At 37.7% G+C, this 23,014-nt stretch overlaps 1 long non-coding RNA gene across 3 annotated transcripts in view; it reads right to left on the bottom strand.

The window, feature by feature from the left end:
- Positions 1 to 15,019: 15,019 nt before the first annotated feature.
- LOC143677604 (uncharacterized) overlaps positions 15,020 to 23,014 on the bottom strand; it is a 65,346-nt gene continuing 57,351 nt past the window's right edge. For all 3 annotated transcript variants that reach the window (XR_013172716.1, XR_013172717.1, XR_013172718.1), the window contains 3 exons: positions 17,624 to 17,679; positions 17,323 to 17,374; positions 15,020 to 15,289 (listed from right to left, as the gene is read on the bottom strand). This is a non-coding gene — a long non-coding RNA (uncharacterized LOC143677604). The remainder of the gene's footprint in view (positions 15,290 to 17,322; positions 17,375 to 17,623; positions 17,680 to 23,014) is intronic.

Below are 23,014 nucleotides of genomic sequence, written 5' to 3'. Positions count from 1 at the left end.
AAAAATGTTTGAAAGCATTAAAATATTGATCATATGATATTGTCTATATTTTAAAACTTCAACTTCCCCACGAGACTAAAGAGAGAGATGTTTATTTGGTGTAGAATTTATACTTTGGGTAGTACATTTCCCAATTTAACTTGTATGGTTAGTTCATTTGAACACCATAAGTACAAGGAATCTTGAATAGGGTGTGAGGATTTGTTGTTTTATCCAGGTTAGTGTGATGTCCCAATATATGCCAGAGTAATTTGGGCAGTGAATAAAAAAGTATTTATTTGCAAAGACTTGGGAGAAAGGAGGATATCTTCAACTTTCCTGTTTGGAGAATTTCTGATAATATCACAAGCAGTAGAGACAAGCAAATCAGTAGGCCAAGTCTCAGTCTTGGAGTTCACCCTTATGAAACTTATACCTGCAAAAGATAGGCGAAGCCTACTTAAAATTCAGCCAAAGAGTGACTCCCAGAGATTCTCTTTTGTTGCTCAGATTTGGCCTCTGTTTCTAAGCCAGCTCGGCAAGTGAACTCACTGCTCTTCCTTCTATGTGGGATATGACTCCCAGGAATGTAAACCTCCCTGACAACATGGGAGAGAAATCCTGGGATGAGCCAGGACTCAGCATCAAAGGATTGAGAAAGACTTCTTGACAAAAGGCAGAACAGAGTAATAAGACAAAATAAAGTTTCAGTGACTGAAAGATTTCAAACAGAGTCAAGAGTTTATTCTGGAGGTTATTCTTATGCATTATATAGATATCCCCTTTTAGTTTATGGTATATTGAAGTGACTGAAGGTAAGTACCTAAAACTGTTGAGTTGTGTTCCGGTAGACTTATGCCTTGAAGACGATTATATTAAGATATAATTTTACAATGTGAATGTGTGATTGTGAAAACCTTGTACCTGTTGCAAATTTTATTCAGGATATGGACAGATGAGCAAAAAATATGGATAAGTAAATCAATAGTAGGGAGGACAATGGGTAAAATAAATTGGGTAGATGGAAATACTAGTGGTCAATGAGAGGGAGGAGTATGGGGTATGGTATGTGTGAGTTTTTTCTTTTTTTCTTTTTATTACCTTTTCCGGAATGATGCAAATGTTCTAAAAAAGATCATGGTGATGAATACACAACTATGTGATGCTATTGAGAGTCACTGATTATACATCATGTTTAGAATGTATGTGTAAAGATTTCTCAATAAAAATATTTAAATATATACTTATTTATTATCATAGGCAAAATCAAAGAACTTCCTTGCACTCACTTTATAGTTTAATATTATTTTCATGTGTAATTGCAAAGATATATGACAATCTTTTCAGTGCTCAAGGCCTTGAAGATATTATCCACTTTGGGTATTCCTCCTTAGAGTTCCCATATGCAAGGGAGCCTCTCTAATTGTTGCTTATCTTGAACATCACCCAATTAGATTGTGAAATCCTTCTGAACAGGAACTATGGCTATCCTTGTTTCATTGGCCACTACAATACCAGGCAAATGCTAGGAGTTCAATAAATGCATGTGAGGGTAGGAAAATGGGAAAGAGAGAGGGAGCTTGAAGGGGAGGGAAGAAAGGAGAGAAAGAAGGAAGGTGAAAGCAAAGAGGAAGTTCCTTCTAACCCTAATAACCTATACTTCTAAGATTTAAACTGAATTTTCAATGCCCTTTTTGCCATGCTAGCTTTATTAGCAATGGATAGAAAGGCAGCTTTGATCATTTGGGCACCTCTGAAGGCAGTTGACTCTCAGGATAAATTGACTGTTCCTTGACTCTAATCTGGAAAGGCTTTTAAAGTGAGTCTAGTCTCAAATGACTTTGAACTCTCACAGGATACAAAGCTAGCCACCGTTCAGCACCTTTCCTGAACTGCTTGGTTCCTAACACATGCCTCAATATACTCTCTGGGCAGCCAGAGGAGCCCAGAGATTGGGCAGCTCTACATGCCAACTTTCAGGGGAAAACGTAGGACAACCCAGAGAATAGTCCTGATTGCGGTGTCTCTGCTCATACCAAACCATGGGTAATAGCTGCCCCTTCCCCTGGAGCCCTATTTATACAATGACAAAATCTTGCAAGGAACCTATTTAAGTGACAAATATTGTATTGTTATGCAATAGGTCGAGGGGCCCATTTTTTCCCCATTAAAAAATAATAAAAGGCTAAATTGAGACATATGCTAAATGAGAGCCAAAGTATTTTGAAAAGTTATAATGAATTCTTATGACAGAAATTATATATAAACATCTGTATTTAAGGAAGATAATGGTTTAGCTCCAGGAAATGATAGCTAAGCAGTGATGACTTAAGCAAATGCTTTACAATTAATGGAAATAAAAATTATATATTATTATAGTTAAGGGATGCTGGGGAATAGGACAGGAGGTGATTCATACCAATGGGCTCTAACAGACTAGAGAGAATCAAAGCCTCTATAAAACATACTTTCCCCCCAACAAGGGAAACTACAAAAAGATCAAACTTCATGAAGTTTAAATATGTTAAATTCTACTCTTTAAGCCCCGTTGCATATGTAATTTCTGGCACAGCCATTTCTTACCTTCAACAGAATCAATTTGCCTCTTAAAATGAGATATTTAAAGGAAAGCTGTTGGCCTGGTGTCTCAGATGGCAGATCACAAGAGTTCCAAAGCCCTTAAGACACTGTAGCACTAGTTCTTACTAAGTCATAATTTACGTTTTTGGGACCTACATGATAGCAACTTAGAAGAGAGTTTGGCCGAACATTTTTAGTATTCTTCCACTAGGGAATTGCTACTTCAATGGGAATCTTAAGTAAGAAACAGAGGGCAGAATTTGACCCACAAAGAGTAGCACAACTACTGGTCCGGTTCATAATGCCAATAACAGAGTGTATTAAAATCTCCCATGTAGCATCCCCATTAGCTCGATGGTTTCATTGTGAATGTAAATTCAACCAAAATCCTTTACCAAGTCTCTGTGAAGGAGAGAATATGGCTAAGGAATGAGTCCATATACCAGATAACTGTCCTACATGGCCAATTATATAAAAACTAAGTAAATAGTTAGATCTGCTTGGCAGTTTAACCACATAACAAAAAGTTTTTGCTGGTACAAGGAAAAGAAGCCATCCCAGCTCTAGTTGCACTAAATATGTGCAGTATAAGATTTAGGTCACCAAGGTTTGGACTTCTGCTTCAGAATGAAAACTTAATATTAGATTTAGAATGATACTTATAATGATAGGTATACATTATAAAACTTCAAATTATGCAATTTGCAGTTTTTCATTGCCATTGATTGTGGATCATAATGTTTCCTGAAATTCATTCATGATTCTCCTACAGAAGTGTTTATATTGTTCCTAACCTTTTTTTTTAATGACCTAAGTGTTGTCATAAAGAATGAAGACTTCCTTTTTTACCTGCCTGTTTTAAATTACAATATCTAGGTGGAAGATAATTTTAGGGTATTATCAATTTGACATTTCAGTTTAAAGTACATTGACAAATCACCAACTGAGGCAGAATAGAGGAAGACTGTATTTTTAAAACATATTCTTGCTTGTGCTACCTACATTCCTTCCAGTAAACTTCAGAGCGATTCAACTGAAGGACAGAAGAAGATAACCCACATATTTCCTGATGGCCAACCCATAATCTTCTTGATGTGGTATCTTGGACCGACTTTCAATTGAAGACCATTAGCATCACTTTGCAGCCAGCCTAGAGCTGACCTTATCTCTGCCTTGAAGTCCTCTTTCTCCATCCCACTCCATCTCACCCCCTCCCTAGCTGCCCCCAGTTCTCAGCAACTGCAATATTGAGAAACCATAGGGAAATCACAGTAGAATATCATACCAAATAGAACAGGGAGCCCTCCCATTGGCCCACTCAGTCATCATGCGCCATGTTTGTTAACATCCTGAAAGGCATTTGTGCAGAGAACAAATTGACAAATTCAACAAATTGAAGCCTATGTTTACATCAGAAATTTCAGAAACAGCAGGAGATTTATTCATGGAATCTTAACACCCATTCAGACTGTCATAAAACACAAAGGACCAGATTCAATAAAAACTCTGTCCAACTTCTACAACACTAAAGTCTGTGTAAGCCTTCAAAACAAAATCAATTTTTCCAGTTTTGCAAAGGGCTGTTCAGACTTCAGTAACAGGGGCGCCAGCTGGGGCATTTCCTCACTCACCCCTAAATTGGTTTCAAAAGTAGTTTTGAGGATCATATTTGATCAGAAGAATTTGCATGCTTTTCTCTCTCTCTTTCTCTCTCTCTCTCTTTCTCTCTCTCTCTCCTTCTCTCTCTCTCTCTCTCCATCCCTCCCTCTCTCTCAATATATTTCAGAGTACATCTCATGGAGAACAAACAACAGAACTGCAGCATATGTCTCATGCAGTTAAAAGCTTCAAAACTGGCCTGTAAAACAGAATTCTTTGGTACACAGTGAAAAAATATTTTTTGATTCTACAATCCATACTGCAGTAAAGTTGTGTATAATCATTTTTAAAAGTTGCTGTGTCCATGGACAGCTGTTCTTCATACATACTGGGAATGTTTCCTTTACATTCCTAAGGACATGAGAGTTTGACACCATGCCAATACCTCTAGAAATGGTGAAAACTAAACACACCCCATACTGATGCTTTTACTTCTCCCAACAAACTTTCTCCCACAACTAAAATGTTCAAACTTTTACCCCACAGCCCACATTCTGAGATTAGTCCAATAACTTATGCGCTGTCCAAGTAAAATACATTTTGTCATAGCTTGAAAATGTTACCTTTCACAGAAGTATAGTATTTCTGACCAGTAGGGAGCATATGTCAACATTATCTATTATTACCCAATGTCAGGACCAGAAAAGGAAGGTGGGTGGTGGATGTTAATAACGACTTAAGCGATTTCTAAAAGAGGCATTTGAGAAGTACAAAGCCAGAAGTTTCAAATGTTTTGTCTTATTTTCGCTGTGTCAGCAACCTGCCCCCACCTCCCCCCCCCCAAGAACAGACCTAATGCTGCCTCCAACCGAACGCCTAGTTCTCTTTTCAATTTTAGCCAACGCTTTGCTAAGCTGGAAAGTTTGAAAAATACCCTAGAAAACTTCTCCACCAGAAAATGAAAAACAAAAACATATGACCAGCAATGATGAAAGCAACTCCCACACGCTAAAAAAAAAATTATATTTTCAATCTCAGAAGCACATAGTTTTTGGATTTGAACATTTATTTTCGTTTTTCAAGCTACTTGTTTGGTGTTTCAATTTGGGCGTGGGGTTTCTTGTTTCATATTGGAAGAGATTGGGAAAATGTTGGTTAGTAGGATAATTGTATTTAAGCAATTTTACAAAGGTAAGCAGAAAGCATTCTCCCTATATGACAAGGTTGCCAGAGGAAACAACCGCCCAACCCCAGTTGAATACCATTTCCCTATATAGGAGAAGCTAAAAGTCACATTCTGTAACAGCGCCGGGGAGGACAAGTATTTTCTGTCTTTCCTGAAGGTGGATCACCATGTGACACTACTGGGTGGTGAACCTGTGGTTCAACGTGCCCTTATCATGTGGCCATAAACAGAGCCTGGTGTTTCAGGGTACCGTGATTGGGTGCAACTGCATTTTTTCTGTCCCTTTGGATCATGCAGTGCTGTCCAATATTTCTCAAAGAAACGCCACTTGCATTCTTACCTCACTGCATGAGCATGCTGGGTAAGCAATTACTTTGGGTCACAGATAAAGACGTATCTCCTGATTTAGACCTGAAGCAGGATATATTGGAGTAATTTGTTCCTTGAGTCCTGGAGATGTGTGTGCTTTCCATCAGAGGCACATGTTCTTAGGGGACTGGGTCTATTGGAAGTAGGGTCTCATGCACTCATCACTTTGGTTGCTATAAAAATGAATAGAAAGACTACAAGGTGGAAACATTAAATAATTCCCTCATGTACAGAGACTTCTGAACCGCAGTAGGCTCAGCCCATGGTGGATCACATGTCCCATGAGGAAAGTAGCCCTGCTTGCTATTTTGACTTTGAGAGGAAGTTATACTAATTCGTTCTTCCTCATCTCACTCAGCTTCCGAACACAGAAGTCATAGGACGCTAAGGTTCCTTCTAGATATCATATCACTAAGGCTCAAGGAGATCTTAATCCTATTCCTTAAGTAGTCTATATTGCTACCAAAATAGTATTTTAATTACTAATTGGTAGTGGTGCATATTCATCCAACAAGTGAATGATGGCTCTAAAATGGTTAAATTAAAGATATTTTTCCATTAACTTGTGTGACGTGATGTTGCTTGATGCATCAAGCAGAGGAGAGTGCTTTGAAGTGGTTCTTCCAGCATTGTGGGAGAGATGGAGTTTCCTGGGTTCCTACAGTTCATCAGTCCTCTTTTAACTATTCCACCTGTGACCAAGGGCCCATGTTTATATTGTGGCCAGTGGCTGAGGGGCTTGGCTGCAAGCAGACTAGTGGGTAAAGTCAACGGGCTGCTTCTCAGTTACAGCATGGCTGCTATGAAGCTGCACCTGAGGTAATCAACCACAGAAGGTGTTTGTACAAACACTGTACTAACCTGGTTATAAATAGTGCCCTTTAGAAGAGCCATTAAATATTGGGACAGGTGAATATCTTAAAAGTTCAATCTCCTTATTTTTAAAGAACAGAATTGGAATTGGAGATGATAGGTAACTTGCCGTGTCACACAGCCTGGGAGATGACAAGACTCCACACCATCATGGCACGATATCATGGGACACTAACAAATGGTGTTGGAAGTCAGGACCTTGATTCCCTTTGGGGCGGGGTGGGGTGAGTTAGTGAGTGGAACAGGCATGAGGGGAAGACCTTCCAGAGTGTTAATTTCTTGATCAAGGTACTGATTAAATGGGCTTCTTCATTTATGATCTGAGCAATTTTCTGTATGCATGTTACACTTCATTTTTAAAAAGAAAGAGGAAATAATTAAATACAGTAAAAATCTATGCATACATTTATCATTTTAGGTAGAAACAATCTATATTTAAATCTTAAGATAAAGTGAAGCTCTACATACGAAGAGGTTGGTTTCAGTTAGGCTATCACTCCAGTCCCAACACTGGGAAATAAGAATTCCAATGTGAAAAACAAGACCACATCTTCAAAATGCAACAGTAATGATAATTTTCATTGGCATGGTCAGATTACAAAATATTCAATTATTTCATTTCCTTTGATCTTCAAGGCAACCTGTATTCTAAGCAGAGCATTTTTTGTATCATTTTATAACTAAGAGATTTAGAAACTTGCCAAAGGTGACACAACTAAAAGCTGGTACAGCAGGAGAAGCTGGGATTTTGACCTCTGCATAAGTCAGTTTTCTCTTCACTGCAATATGTTGCCAATAATAAGAATATCTTTCTTTTGTGAGTACATAGGACATTTTCACTCATTCCACACAAATTCTTAAGTACTTTAGGGATTACAACATGAAGTGCACAAACAAATTTATCTTCAAGAAATTTGTTTTTTCACAAGGAAGTAAAAGGGCTTAGTTTTTAAGATCTTACATTTAATCACCAAAAATTAATGTTGTGGGCCAATTTTGTCTTAACATGCATTTTGAGATGGCCAGAGTCTAAGAAAAGCTGAAGAAGCATTTCAGACTAAATTTGCCAAAAACTAAGTTCCTTTTTGAGATTAGAAACTTCTTTAGAGGTAGAGATAAATGAAGACATAATTAAGACGTTTACTTTTTAATTTTTCTCTGCTAATATATGGCTCACAAATAGGCTTTGTCTTATAAAGAGATTAATGAAAATATTAAGACATATCAATGTTTGCTTTTTTACAATTTGGAATCTAAAAATACAAATGATGCATAATTTCTACCACACTCTACATACTGAAATTTACAGAGAGAGAGAAAAAAAAAAGCAATCTAGAAGAGAAGGAAAATCTTAAAATTAAATGCGCCTGGAAAATCTTAGGAAAAGTCTTCCTAGGATGTCATCTGAGCAGCAGATCCAACTGATTTCTGGAAACTTTGGCCAGTTTTAATGGTGAGCACATTAATTTGTATGATAGCTTCCTGAGCGAATAGGCTACATGTTCTCCTTCAGAGTTATCCTTGAACCTTTTTCTGGTTAATATCATCAGAATTCTTGCCTCTTACATTTGCCTATGATTAATGAATGACATTTCCCTGAATTTGGATTGAGTGTTAATATCCCGTATTAGACTGCAATTGAAGGCTAAGAGCTGACAGGCTCCCTTTTCCAATTTATTTTAGTCTTCTAGCAGAAGACTAATAAAACATATGATGGATCCAGATACCACTAGTCAAAAGTAGAGAGGAAAATAATTATACAAAATTATCATATCTAAAACAATTAGGATGTTGGAGAATTTAGCCAATTCGGCCCTCTTATTATCAATTTGAGGTACCACACAGTCAGTATGTTTGGTTGCCACAAGAGGAATAGCTGTTGGATGTGAAAAAATTATAAAATAATGGAGTGTGGACAAGTTTTAACTACATAGAATGTTTATACTAACCATATTTATAATCATTTAAAAGATTGGAAACAACCTATGTGCTCAATAGTAGGGGATTATTAAATAAATACTGGTGTAGCCTAGATAAAAGATGTTGTGAAAGAGCATTTAAGGACACTGAAATATATCCAATGTATATTCTTATGTGAAAAGGGATTTAATATTAAGATGTACATTTTTTAAATGTGTACATAAACGTTCATGGATAAGGATGGAAGGATGTGCACCAAAATATTAATAATGGTTATTTTTGAGTTGTATGATTGTGGGTAGTTTCTAATTGTCTTCATTTTATTTATCTGTAATTCCTAAGTTCTTTATAATGGGAATAGAACAGTTTGGCTAAAAGAAAAAAAAATAGTTTGTTTTTTTCATAGGAAAGAGACTATGTCCATGCAAAGTGAAAAATGCCTTTCCAACAACAATGAAAATAACTATTATGATAGTTGCATTTGATTATTTTACCTTTCTGTGGCCATGCCATAATGTCAAATATTAAAATTATCTGAGGACAGAACAGTGCCAATTTAAGTATAGCAGTGCCACACAATGGACTACCTTCTCAATATTTAATCAGCTATTATGAGTTTACATAATCTTCCAGTGTCTCAGTTTAATTACTAATAAAAGGGGGACAGGCTGTGAGTCATATTCAGCTCATTGAAGAATATTAGACCAATCAAACCAAAAGGAGGCTTTAATTTCATTTGGCCTAGTTCTTGCTTTAGAGCAGGATTAAAAATAAAGATAGAAGGAGAGATGGAGAAAGTGAGTCACCTAATTTACATCTAACGTAATGCAGACAAATATTTCTTTAATGATCAATACCTGCAATGCTAAATGATAGTAACTGAGAAGCAACTCTGTAATGGAAAATCTCACCATTTTTAATATTACTGCAGCTCTTTTATCCTATCAACTCAGAATTCATCTGTTTTTGAAAAAGAAAAGTCTTTCACTTGAAGACAAAGTTAAGCCACATTACACCTCAAACTAATTAAAGATGAATCTTTTTTCAAACAATGGCACAAAGAAAAAGGCAAATTATATTTTATAACTCAGACAAAACAATCATCCACCAAAAGAATATTACTTTCTTTTAATTATTAGAATAAATCATTTCATGGAAAACTGTTTGGCACGTAGTGAAGATAAGATGATGATAAATATAATCTAAAACAATAAAAGGAGATAGATTCTTTTTTAAAGCAAACTTACCCTAGTTGCACATGAAATCCCTGAGGGACCACATACCAAGTGACACCTCAAAGGACTCAAAATTTTTATGGTCTCTAATGGTATTTAGGTAAGCCCTAGAAATAATTTAGATTCAGTTCAACCCAATTTAATCTTCAGTAGCTGGTTTTTCATCCTTTTCCAACTAAAATAAAACATTTGAAACTGTGTTCTTAACAATTTCAACAGTTAAGAAAAAGGATGTGACAGGTCTTTTATTCACTAAGTGTGGCTTGAGGTAAGATGGAGTTGTGGCATGTCTTTGCTCAGGAGCAGTATGAAGCATTGGAGGGTAAAACTGTAAGATGAAGCTCAGCCTGAGACATTGCTTAAGTTCTTTTTTGGAGTAGCATTCATCTGTCCAGAAAAGCATGTGGACATCCAAATGAATATCTAGAAACTTTTTATGTCTTTGGTTTTGAGCCACACAGCAGATCCCTGGAAGCTATACTTGCAAGGATCTGTTTCCTTTGGAGCAGAAGGACATTTAATCAAAATGAAAAGAAGTCAGTAAGCCTAATAAGTTATTATCATTTAGATTCTCACTAAGACAGCCCACCTAGTGTTCCTCAGATGAGGTGTCTATCCAAGTTGTGATAAAGTTCTCTGGCAGTGCTGAGGGGACCACTTACTCTTCACTTCTCCTAAGGGCAGTTCTGTTGACATGGCTGGTTCCCTATTGCCCACTAACTTGCTATGAAACTCCTCCTTCAGAATGACCTTCCAGCACCACCTCCCACTCTAAAAAATGGTGCATTACATTGGGGCACATCTTCTCCTGAGACGTATTTCCTGTATTAGCAATTCAATGTTCTCGAGATTTCTATGTTGGTCTCCTTCAGATAATAGCATACCCCCTCTTCATTCTTAACTATGCTGATATTGACTAGAACTCTGTCCACTGACCCACCTCCCACGTAGATTACTAAATGCCTCATACCTCCGTGGTTTCCCTAATTGGGTTTAAAAGATTTCGGGACATTTCTTCCTGAAGAAGAAAATCCCAGTTCTCTTGAGACCACAAAGGGAGTTTAGCGAACAATGCTTCATCCTCCTGAGAGACTGACACACATGATACCAAGTAAGATTACAGACATATGATGAACAGAAAATCCCTACTATTAACCATGGTTTGCATAGAAAATCGAGAGTGTAAGTCTGACACTGGTCAGCACACTTTTCTCAATCTATTCAGATGCAACAGTATTATCAGAAAGGGAAGGGACTATAGAGCATATTTTTCATGAATTTTTGGACACCTAGTTATATCATGGGTGAAGAACAGTTATTTAAGGGTGGTAAAGTTCAGAGAAGTTTGGGGGCATTTTCATTGCTGGCAATGCTTTTTTTTAGATAAAGGGAATCTGATTATCCTCATAAAAATATTTATAGCTACCATTTAGTGCAGAATCTGTGTCAGGGAGTTCTTTACCTATATTTTCTTATTTAACCTACACAATCACCCTCCCCATTTTAGAGGCGGGGAAATCAAGATTCAGAGAAATTAAGTAGTTTGTCCACTGTCAAAGAGCTAGTCAGTGGTGGAGCCTGGGTTCAAACTTCTAAAACCTGTGCACTATGCCATGCAATTAAGCCAGTGAAGAGAAAAAAACTAGGGGGACAAGAGTGAGGCTACCATTGTTTGAGTTAACAAAGTCTCAGATGATACTAGAAAAATTGGACTCAAAAACACAGGCATAGAAGGAAAGATATGCCATGGAAGTGGAAACGGAAGCAGAGACAGAAAGAAGTGCATTAAAAAATAAATGGGTTTTGGACGTGCACTACACAAACAGTGAATCCTAAGTTAAAATATGGACTACAGTTAACAGTATAATTATAAAAATGTGCTTTCATCAACTGTAACAAATGTTCCACACCAAGGTGTGAACAAATAAGGCAGTATATGGGAATCTTGTGTTTTATGCATGATTGTTCTGTAAATCCACAACTTCTCTAATAAAGAAATAATAAGATTAAGTGGTTTTATATTTGAAAGTGACAATACAACTAAAATGGTATTGGGTGGTTCATCTAAAAGGTTACAGTTTGTAAGGATCTTTAAAGCTTCTTATCTGCCCTGGATGGTACACGGAAACTGCTGAAGAATAAAATTTGGTGCAGTGGTTGGTCTTGGACTTTGGCTAGCCACTTAGTTACTGATCTTATAATTAGGAGTTTTCACTTTCCAGAAAGCTCCCCAGTTCAAGCCAGGAGCTATGAAGACTGCGTTCCTTAAGACTCTAATATACAGTCTTGCACAGTAAAAGCAACAGGAACCACAATATGGTACAAAGACAAGAGCTTTAGACCGAGGTTCAAGAGGCCTAAGTTCCAGGCCACGGTGGCTCAGCAGGTAAGAGTGCTTGCCTGCCATGCCCGAGGACCCGGGTTCGATTCCCGGTGCCTGCCCATGTTAAAAAAAAAAAAAAAAGAGGCCTAAGTTCTAGTCCTAGATTTACTACTAACTAACGTGCGAGCATTAGAAAGTCACTTAACTTCTTTGTGCTCCATGTTTCCAGTTTGTGTAAGAGAGGATTTATTTACTCAACATACATTCATTGAGTACCTACAATGTTCTAGGCATGGTTATAGAGGCTATCGAGTACTGAACTGTACTCGATGTCTCCACTCTCATGGAGGGTACATCCTAATAAGGTGTAGCAGAACCAGAAAATTTAAAAGAAGGCAAATAAACAAGGTTTCATAAATTGACACGTAAAAAATAACAGAGGAACATATAAGAAAATAGGCAGTAAGGAGATGTGTTGGGAGTTCTCACCTTCTCAAGACAAGAAATGATGGTGACTCTTAGGAGATAGATGTTGGATAACAAGAAGACAAAACTTACAGATGGATTGGATATAGAGTGGTGAAGATAGTAAGGAACAAAGGATGAATCCTAGAAGTTTCTCTTGCATACGTGTGTGGGTAAGTTTCGCATTTACCGAGCTGGAGAAAAACGATAATGAACAGGTCTGAGGATGTTTTGTTAGACGGTTGTTAGACGTTGCCTAACAAAATCTCTGAGATTGATGCCAGTCGTAATATTCTGTAACTCTAGGTTGAGATCAGATAGGAGAGAAATGATGAGCAGTGAGAGATGATGAGAAGTAAATTATTGACATGATGTCAGCGGGTGACTGAGGTAGGATAGCAGTGGTGATCAAGAGAATCTAAGACGTGTAGAAGCTATGCATGAGCAGAGCTAGTAAAACGTCTAATTCAGTGAGTATTAAGATCAAGAAAGAGACAAAGAAGACTGTTGACCTAAATCAAAGTCTTTGGAGACCCAACAATACTGCCCCGGAGATGCATACATGATACACAGAAGATGGCATACACGTCTGGAAGAAGGAAGCACAACAAAGATTGTGGAGACCTCTCCTGTCGGTCACTGTCTTCAGCAGAGATCTTGTTGCTTCTTTATTCTCAAAGAATAAAGGAATGAGAAGACTACAGAGGTGTGTCTGGGTGGGTTTTAGTGTGAAACCTGCCATTTTACTTTGTGAGGGCTGGACTTAGCACCTCCAAAGTGTGAAAATATATGTGAAAAACATTCCCGCTCCCCACCCTCATTTCTTCTAGTAAATGGGTTCTTTTCTAAAACCCTTTACTCAAACAGTCAATAAATCTAAATGCCCATTGTACTTATTCCTCATATCTATTCCTCACTTTCTTCAACAGAATAGTCCAAAACTCCTGGAATCGGGAGTGTGGTCTAAGGGTAAGTTCAGGGAGATACGGGGTTTGTTGCTATGGAATGCTTTTTGATATCACTTTGCCACAAGTTACTGCACTTGAGAACATTGGTTTGTCAGTCTCAATTCCATGAGAAGGTACTCCTGAAGTGTTGTTAAAGGGCCTGGGAAATATGTCTGCTTCCTAAAAAGCAGCTGCATTGTGGAAGCCATCGCCATTGGCACAGGGCAGATAGCCAACTGTGGCTGCCCCCACTCACAGCCAGAACCAGCCCCAGCCAAGGCTCACAAGAGATGTCACGAGTGAAAGGATTTTGTAAATTGTAGTGTGATATGCAAACATGAGATGTGATCATTATCGTCTTGAAGAAATGATGTTGAAGAAATGGTTTTTGCTGATAAGTGCGGGGAATTCTTACAGCTTTTGATTCCTTGAAACTGGGTCACTAATGTGCCATCACAACTAAAGGTAGTTTTGAGCCAAGTAAATAAGTACTGTTGCTGAGGAGAATGGTGATTTGACATGTTTAGCATCAATTTGACCATAATAGTTTAGCTGAAGCACTAAATAGCTGAAAAAGGTAAAGGGTGGTTTTTCACGCCTTTTTTATATTAGTAAGTGATAGGTCCCACCCTATTAGTGTTCCAATGTATTTAAAATGACAGACTTTATAAAAAGCCTCACCTACACCACTATCTTAAGCTTTTCTGTCAAATTTTAACCACTATATAAATGTACAGAGGCAGAAATATCCACTAAAATTGTTCCAAGAGATTCCTACTTTTGCAAATGTATATATCTCATAACATTGTTTTATACCCTTCTTTTCTACCCACACAAAATGCTGGCTTCACTATATATTTTTTCCTCTCCTCCATGTACCACCCATTCTCTAGTTCTATTTATTCTAAGTTCATATATATACAGGTTTTCATTGGGGCAAAAAATACATTATTTAGTTAGTTCTTTGAACTTTTCAACCTCAGTTATATTTTATAATTTTTCTCCTGTCCTTCTCCTTAATCAGCAAAGTGAGGATATTTTTTAAAAACTCAGCCACCACCACATATCTATGAAGTAAAAACAATATTTGACATATTGAAATTGTTTTAACTGCTCTGATGAGTATTTCTAAAGGCATGCCCTCCTTTTTGCCAATGCCATGCTCATTTTTTTTTTTTAATGTGAGCTCTTGGATGATAAAGACACAGTCTCCATCAAGCCTTTAACACCGTCATTCTCTAATTCAGGAGGCCCCTGTGTTACTATCTTAATCATTGACTTCAAGATGTCAAGGAACCTTCTTTCCATATAACTACTCATGTGCACTTTCAAGTCTCAAGTAAGACCAAATACATTGCCATCAGGCAGAAGTACACAGTCCTGCCTCCAGATCCGCACCACTAATACAACACTATAAAAGTGCAAATTTTATTTTGTCTTTGCTTTCTAAACAATTATTTATTCCTGGACAAAAAGACTTCTTTTGGACTATTAGTAAAGTCTTCCTTTTCTACTATGAGAAATTGTTTTAAGAGACCATAACTTTTTGGAAGGAAATAACCAATTCATACACAATCCCAGCACATGCAAGCACAAATTGCTGCCAGCTTTTCCAGCACGCAGCTTCTGCAAGTCGAGTCTATGCCGAGTTTATTAAAACAAAATAATAATAATAATAACAATAATAATGACAGAAACCAGAATGCAGTGGTCAAAACAGTTAGATCAGCAATGATTCCTAAATTCGCTGTCTTCAGAGTCAGAATCAAGATAGTAATTCCGTGCAAAGGAAACTGGTCGTCACATCCAGGATCTGTCCAAAATAAAAGGACAAAGATAAGATTAAAAGCCAACTTTAAAATCCTACAGCTTCATATAAGAAGTGCCATTTAAGCTATAAAGGATTTCCTGTTGTTTTCATTTTAAGTAATTTCATAATATTCTTTTGTTCTTGAGTTACTCTATATCCAAATAATCATGGATGTAAATTACTCAGTGCAACATCGGATGCCACTGGAAACGTAAACATTATTGTTTATCCAGAAGCATTATATGTTCATGCAAAAATGGCATTAAAAGCCTGTGGTCAGATCAAAAAACCACAACTGTAATTGTTTATTTATATAGCCAACCATCGCTCTGTAGTGTAAGTTTACATTTTTAAAAATTTCTAAACAGTGCTGAATTAGTCTTAGAGAGTGAAAAATGCTCTGTTCGCCTAAATGATTAAAGACAAACAACTCAGGTCTATGCTTGCAGCAAGATGCTTTAATATGGAAATTATTTACTTTGCCCAGGCTGATAGTTTTCATTTTTACGCTGCCCTTGAAACTCCACGATAACAAGGCCAGTGGAATTTCTGCATTTTTCTCTTTAGTTTAGGGCAGCTGGTTTCTTTCCTCTCGAAGCAGAAAGCTAAAGTATATTTATCACTTTAACAGTGACTCAAAACAAACAGGAAGTCTTCATCGGCCGGCTCCTGGGCATAGCTGATATTAGGTACTGGCAGAAAGGAAACAGAGACCTCATTCTGTGGGAGTCCGACAGAATGTCCAGGCAGATGCAGCGATAACAAAGTTAGGGATGCTCCAAATGACCGCCCTGCGCTCCCGAGATGAAGTGCTCTCGCAAAGCTCGCCAGTTTCCAGAGTCTGCGAAAATTCCTCAGGAGTTTTCCTTCCCATTTCAGTTTGAAAGAGAAGTTTGAACTGGACACCAAAAGGCCTTGTGAACCTATGCGCCAAAGGAAACCTGGGAGGGAGCTATTCTGGGAGATTTGGCTTTGATCTGGTTGCTAGGGAAAAACCCTGCTTTTGTCTGCAAGTATTCTGAATGGCTCCTTCAGTCAGAATGCGGCCTGCAGGTCACTGTCTGAATTAAGTGAAGAGGAATTTTTTTTTTTTTTTTTACGTTAAAAATGAAGTTGTCGCTGTATGCCATAATAAAGCTGGAGAGAGCACGCTATGTTGCCTGGTGATGGCAACGGCTCTTTGCTATAACTTAAACTCCAAGGTATACTGTGAAAATCACTGAAGCATGCTTGCAGATCAAATATATGCAAATATTCCTCCGTGGCACATATGTTTCTAGAGACCTTCGCCTTCACCTTCTTTTTCAAATAAAACCTGTTTCAAATTCAAAGCCCGCTTTGTTTTTGTTAATACAAATGTTCACTATCAAACAATTTCTTTAACCTTATAAATAAATAGAAAGGTCAAACCCTTACACTTAACTTTTTTCTGCCAAACCAAACTCAGAATGGATTAGACTGCAAACTACAGATGTTAATTCAAAATTATTAGGCAACATACTTTTTTGGGGAGGGGGGTCTTTTAAATTTTTTTTTTTTAATTATTTGTTAACTAATCTCCTTGTTTAGGATAATGCCTGTACCTTTGTATAAGGACTTTATGGCCATTATCTAATCTTTACAGATCCTGGTGAGGTAGAAAGGGAGCAAATCTTATCTCCGTTCTACAGATGAGGAAACAGAGAGGGAGGGAGGTTGAGTAACAAGCTAACATCTAAGTGATACAAAAATGACAGTACAGCTGGGGCTTTCTTTTTTCCAAGGGGGGGGGTCTGGATTGTCACCTATTTGCCCATATGTTCCCCAGTACCCTTTCTGACCAGCATTTCTGCAGTGACTGCTCTGAGTCTCCAAACAATCTGTTAGAAAAATATGGAGCAAATTGTCCCACGTGAGGATCAAACCCTGGAATTAGACACCATGGGCACTGGTGCCGAAGCTGTCCCAAGAAGAACCGGCACCAACCAAAAATTCCACTGCCCGCCTTCTGAGTCATTCTGCAACAGGGGAGGAGGTACTACTTTTCATTAACTTACCCGGTTTTGCTCCCTCTCAAGTTTGAAACATATTTTGCACTCCAAGCAAATCCTGAATATAATATATACAAACAGACACATATTTAATAAATATATTATATATTACATATTTATGTTATATATTTGTAATATATCATGACATATTACATATAATATTATAAAAATTTATTATCTATTTATAATAAATATATTATAAAATGAGAGAGTTAAGAGGTAAACTACATGAATGAAAAGATAACCACAGGAAGAAAGAAAAAATATGAATGAGGAAGAAGCAAGCAGGGGTCAGCATCTTCAGGACCTCAGCATCCTTGACGGTCTGAAGCAGTTCTTTACTCTACCTTTGTACCTGTAGGCCTAGAAAATAAAAAGAACAAAAAATTAACAAAGAAAGGGCCCCTATTCAAAATAATATTTGACATTCTCTTTTAAATGACCCTCATTCCTCACCAAAAGCTTTAGTGAAAATACATTCAAACCTAGTGGAGATTTTGCCTGGTACTACCTATATGAGCCAGGTGTAGGGTGGTTATCTCCCCTGAAGCAGGCTGGGGAAACTTCTTTCCTATCAGAGCCCCTTCCAGAAAGGCAGCCTGGCCTATCTGTTGGAATGCAAATGATCCTGCAGACCACCAGGCAAAAACCTCCTGAAGCCCAAACCAGACATGTCTTACAAAAGGCACTCGCCCTAGAAAACAGAAGTGTTTTCAGGGTATCACATCCTCCATCAATCTAGCTTCTACCTGTTGACTCACCCCCATTTCTTTTCAAACTGCATATGCAGCTCTAGATCTGTGAATTGTAGATCTATGAACACTTTGAAAATTTCCTTAATCTATCTCAAAAAAGCCGCAAGGCTGATCGAGGTTTGGGGATCAAATTACTAAATCCTGAATTTTCTCAGTTCAGGACTGGTAGAGCGTTGGGCGGTGTCTGAATGTGGACAGGGGCCAGATTGCTTTCCTGGATCCGTGAAATGGCAACACGCTGGCCGTCCCAGTTTACCAGACTCACAGGGCCTCTTCAGACTGCTTGAGACCAAATCCGATGCCCCCCCCCCCCCATGGAGTGGGACCCAAATCCCGGAGCGTGCAGTCCCTTTACGTTTTCGCCACTGCCTTGTACAAGCGTTTCCAGCAACCCGGGAGAACTTGGCATTGATTTCTCAGTGTGTCGCCATGGCTAGAGTTAAGCAGGAGCCAAAAATGAATTAGGTAAATATAGTAGGCCTCGGGCACACATTCAGCAGGTGAATTTATTTGCAAATTACTTTTTTTGTCCTTCTCATTCAAGATTCTCTTTAGAGACATAGAAGAGAACTTAAAAGTAAAAAGAAAGCTGTATTTGATTTCAATATTCTGTGGATGCATAGGCAACCACGCCAAAATTGCTTAATAGAAGAATCCGTTTTCAAGATACTATGCATCTATTACAAGATTACTGGCTCAAGTGACAAGAATTTTAAGGGTTGACTTAAGACTTTCTGTTCTGGAGATTTCTCTATCGCTGAATTTAGTCACCTTATTCCTTCTGCCCCAATACCCAACTGAACCTGTTATTCTTTGAATTAATTTGGATAAAAGCCTCATGTAAAAGCCATTTTCTGGATCCACAATCTCCTCGCTAAGCATTTGTTCATACACTACATTATACTAAAGAGAATACACCCACCAGAAATTAGACAATCTATCCTGGTTTAAATATTTTTTGAAGGCTTACAAAGTTCTAATCACTAAAGCACTGATTTCCAGACTCTACTTTTGTGATAGCCTGGGCCATCTCCAATTACCTCATAGATCTTAGGGGGGGATAATTCCAAAATTTTTCAAAAGAAAATTATTTTTAAGTTATTTTAATTTGCAATATAAGTATTTACTATAAAAGATAGGAAGTTTGTCACAGTGGGACTTGGTGGGCTGGAGAGTTGTGGGAAAACAAGCAACAATAGCCTATTGAAACTTCACAAAGCTCAAAATTATTATGTTCTCCCGAAAAAAAGAAATGTTATTCTTATTCTTAGGAATTTAAATTCTACCACACACCTTTATGACAGGCACAAAAAGGAACCAGGACAAAACTCATTCCAGGACATTTCCCCCAAAAGAATACAAATAAGGTGTGTCACACATTTTCATGGACAAAATAAGCACGATAATATCTGATAACACCATTATGCTATTATATGTGCCTAAATTACAGTTGTACTAAGAAATGAGAAAATCTCTGGAATAGAACCAGGATTGCTTTTTAATTGTCCATTAGAAAAAGCAAAGAATAAAATCATCTGCAATGATTTCCTTTTGAGATCATTCACCTTATTTTTAAAATACAAAATCAAAAACATATTGAGATGCATGTTGAGGCTGGGCAATAAAACTGAAGCAAACTGTCTCCTTTCCTCAGCTCAGACTCAGCAGCTACAGCAAGCCCACAGTGCCAGCTTGAGACTGGCAAGGCAACTAGCATTGCACAAAACAAAATCTTAATTTTTCAGTTCTAACTTATTCCACTGAGAACTTCTCTCTCCCTTCACCTTTCCTTCTTCCTTTTCTTCTGAAGGTAGGTCTTTCTATTTAGATATTCTTCCATTATGTGAGATGTCCCCAAAGTCGATGAAAAAAGGACAATTTTATTTCCACATTAAGATTTGTCTCCCGGGGCCATATTCCATGAATGAATGGCTCATACAACACACCGCTAATAATAAAATCCACCAACTGTGCCAACACAAGTGTGAGAACAGTGTGGGGCAGCTAAGGCTGGCCAAAGGAATTCTCCCATACCTAGAGCACAGGACTCCTTCCAAGAAAGCTGTTGATTCTGCATGCTTATTTATTTGCTTATTTGCCAGAAAGGTATTCCTATAAAAAAGTGAAAATAAATAGCTCCTACACACTTCCTTGTCTAGAAACCACTATTTCGACTAGAAAATAAACTCAAAAACTCCATCTGTTGAGGACTATACTGGACAAAACATACCAAAATTTGTTGAAGGAACAATCCTACACTGGTTAGAAAAGGAAAAGGAGGTCATTTCCCATTCAAATTTAAATGTCACCTGGCGATATTGTAGAAAAATCAAACACATCGAGACGGATTGCACGTGTCACAAGCTCGGTTCAGCTAGCCTCCCAAACATTGCACCCTAGGGTTACTGTCATTAAATTGTTCGGATTCCAAAGAGCATTCTCACTGAGTTCTCACCCACACTGTGGATTAACTAAGGCCATTTTTTTCTTTTAAATCTCGGGCTTGTTTTCCCCTTGTAACATAAAATGGTTTGAATCCACCTACTCCACTATAAGTAAGCTGGTATGTAAAAAAAGAAAGCAACTTGAATAATTATTGAAATAGACTATATTTAGAAAATAGAATGTACTTCTTTTACCATTTCTATCATTTATTGGATAAAATATAAAATCTGCCCATTGACCAAATCATCCTCGCCCCCATACTTTTAACTCATTCTTCATCCACTTAAATATTTATTCAGCACCTACTATGTTCAAAGCACTCTGTTGGGCAATAAGTCAACAACCCTGAACAAATCAAAACTTCTGGAGCTGAAATTCTTAGAGAAACTGAAATATACAAATTGATAATTTTAAAATATGTATTTATACAATTTCAGAAAATCATAAGAACTGTGAAGAAAATACAGTTGTGTAGAGGAATAAACACTGATTTGAATAAAATTCTCCAAATATTCAGACAGCATCTTGTTTCTTAACAAGCAAGTAAAGAAAATACTCATGGATGTAACATTTTAGTTTGATTGGCCAGAGAAGGAGTCTCTAAGGCTTGTGCTGATTTTCAGTTGGAAAAAAGATCCAGTCATAATAAATAAAATTTTAGAAAAAGAAATACATAAAAAATGGCCTAAACTGAGAATGAGTCAAGGAACAGAAGGGAGACGGGACATCTGAAGCATAATGAAAAAGCAAAGTGAGGTTAGGCTGGAAATGTGATGGCCTTGGAGTGTGGAATTTATACTATATGCAGCGGGCAGCCTTTGGAGAATATTAAACAAGGAAGTGACATGACCCAATTGAGGTCTTCAAAAGACCAGAGTACAGCCTCTCTGGGGAGTTTAATGAAGTGAGGTAAGAATTAAAGCAGAAAATTCAGGATATATTTTAGAGCTGGGGAAGAAAAGGGATTAAAATTAACTGTCATATTCTGAACTTGAAAACTAAGTGGATGGTCAGCCGTTATCTAAGGTGGAGGAGACTGCAGGGAATAGAAGGCAGAAAGGGTGGAAATTTATTTATTCAACCTCATTCCTCATAGTCCTTGAATTCATGAAAAATGGCCTTTCTTAGCTCTCCTCATTTTTTCTGTGTGTCCTAGTCTCCTGTTTAATTCACAATATTCTAGCTTGCTGGCATACTTTTCTACTTCATTCATATCAATTCCAAACTCTAGCTTAAACTCCAGTTCCTCTAAGAAGCACTTTGCCATTGAAACTCTCATCTTCATAATTACCCTTCACTAATATTCATTTGTCAAATTTTATTATGCATCTTTTACTCTATTTTATAGTCAGATCCTACGCAATTTAGACAAGCATCCTCTCATGCTCTCTTTTTCAATCCCCCGCTGCCCCCCCCCCCCCCCGCTTATTCCTGCTGCCCCACTGAGTTCTGTGTTATCCAAGTCTGATCTTTGCCCCACCCCCTCACCCCCTCCATACATTCTCTGACCGGCATTCCCTCTTCCCATAGTTCTTTGTACCATAATCTTGCAAATCTTTTAAGACACAGATCAAGGGTCCCCTTTTCAAGAAACCATTCTGGACCCTCACCCCAATTAAACGTGATTTCTCCATCGCCGTCCCCTAGGAGGCAGTGGAGTACAATGGTTGGCATCTCCAGCTCTGTGCTCAGACCGTCTTAGTTCACGTGCCCAGCCTCTGCCCTGTCCTAGCGGTGTGCCCTTGGGTAGTCTCTCAAACGATAGAGACCCCAGTTATCCTCATCTGGAAAGTGAGGGAGAGTAAAAGTGCCTGCCTTATAAAGTTGTTCTGAGGATTCGATTGAGGCAACATACCTGGGATATATCATAGAAGGCCTGCCACATGATAAGGAATTTGGGGGTCATTTTTATTTCCTCATTCTTCAGCTCGCCTGTGAAAATACCAGTGTTCTCTGTAATGTAGTTGCCTTAAACCACCAGATCAAAAGCTCTCTGAGGATCTAATGGAGCTTTCTTCATCTCCATATTTGGTAAGTATTTTAGGAACATTTATTGACAAATGAATGGCGGACATAAAGTCTACTATTTTAAAGGCTATTCAATTCATCTACCCAAAAAGGTTGGTCCCCCGTTAACATTGAAGTAATACATTTACTTATTTTAAAGTTCTAGGTAGCAAAGTATGCCCACATACTGCATCATATATATGTATATGTATTATATATATAATACATGCTATGTTTTACATGTATGCATGTACTACAAACACTGTGTATATGTAGTATGCAGTTTATTTTTCATTGTTTTTAATTTTCTGAAGTAAAAAATTCCTGAATACTTCATCAAGCAATGCATACCTCATGCTAATTTCAGCAACATTGCTACTTTTAAAAAGGAAAACTATCCCTTCATTTAACCTAAACATGAATAACCACGACAGGGCATCCTCCCCGCTTGATGCTACCCATCTTGTGAAGACATATCCAGGGTCTCAGCT

Source organism: Tamandua tetradactyla, chromosome 3 (assembly GCF_023851605.1).
Source record: "Tamandua tetradactyla isolate mTamTet1 chromosome 3, mTamTet1.pri, whole genome shotgun sequence".
NCBI classification, from domain to species: Eukaryota; Metazoa; Chordata; class Mammalia; order Pilosa; family Myrmecophagidae; genus Tamandua; species Tamandua tetradactyla.
The sequence above is the reverse complement of the archived record's forward strand: the minus strand, read 5'-3'. Positions and strand labels throughout refer to the sequence as shown.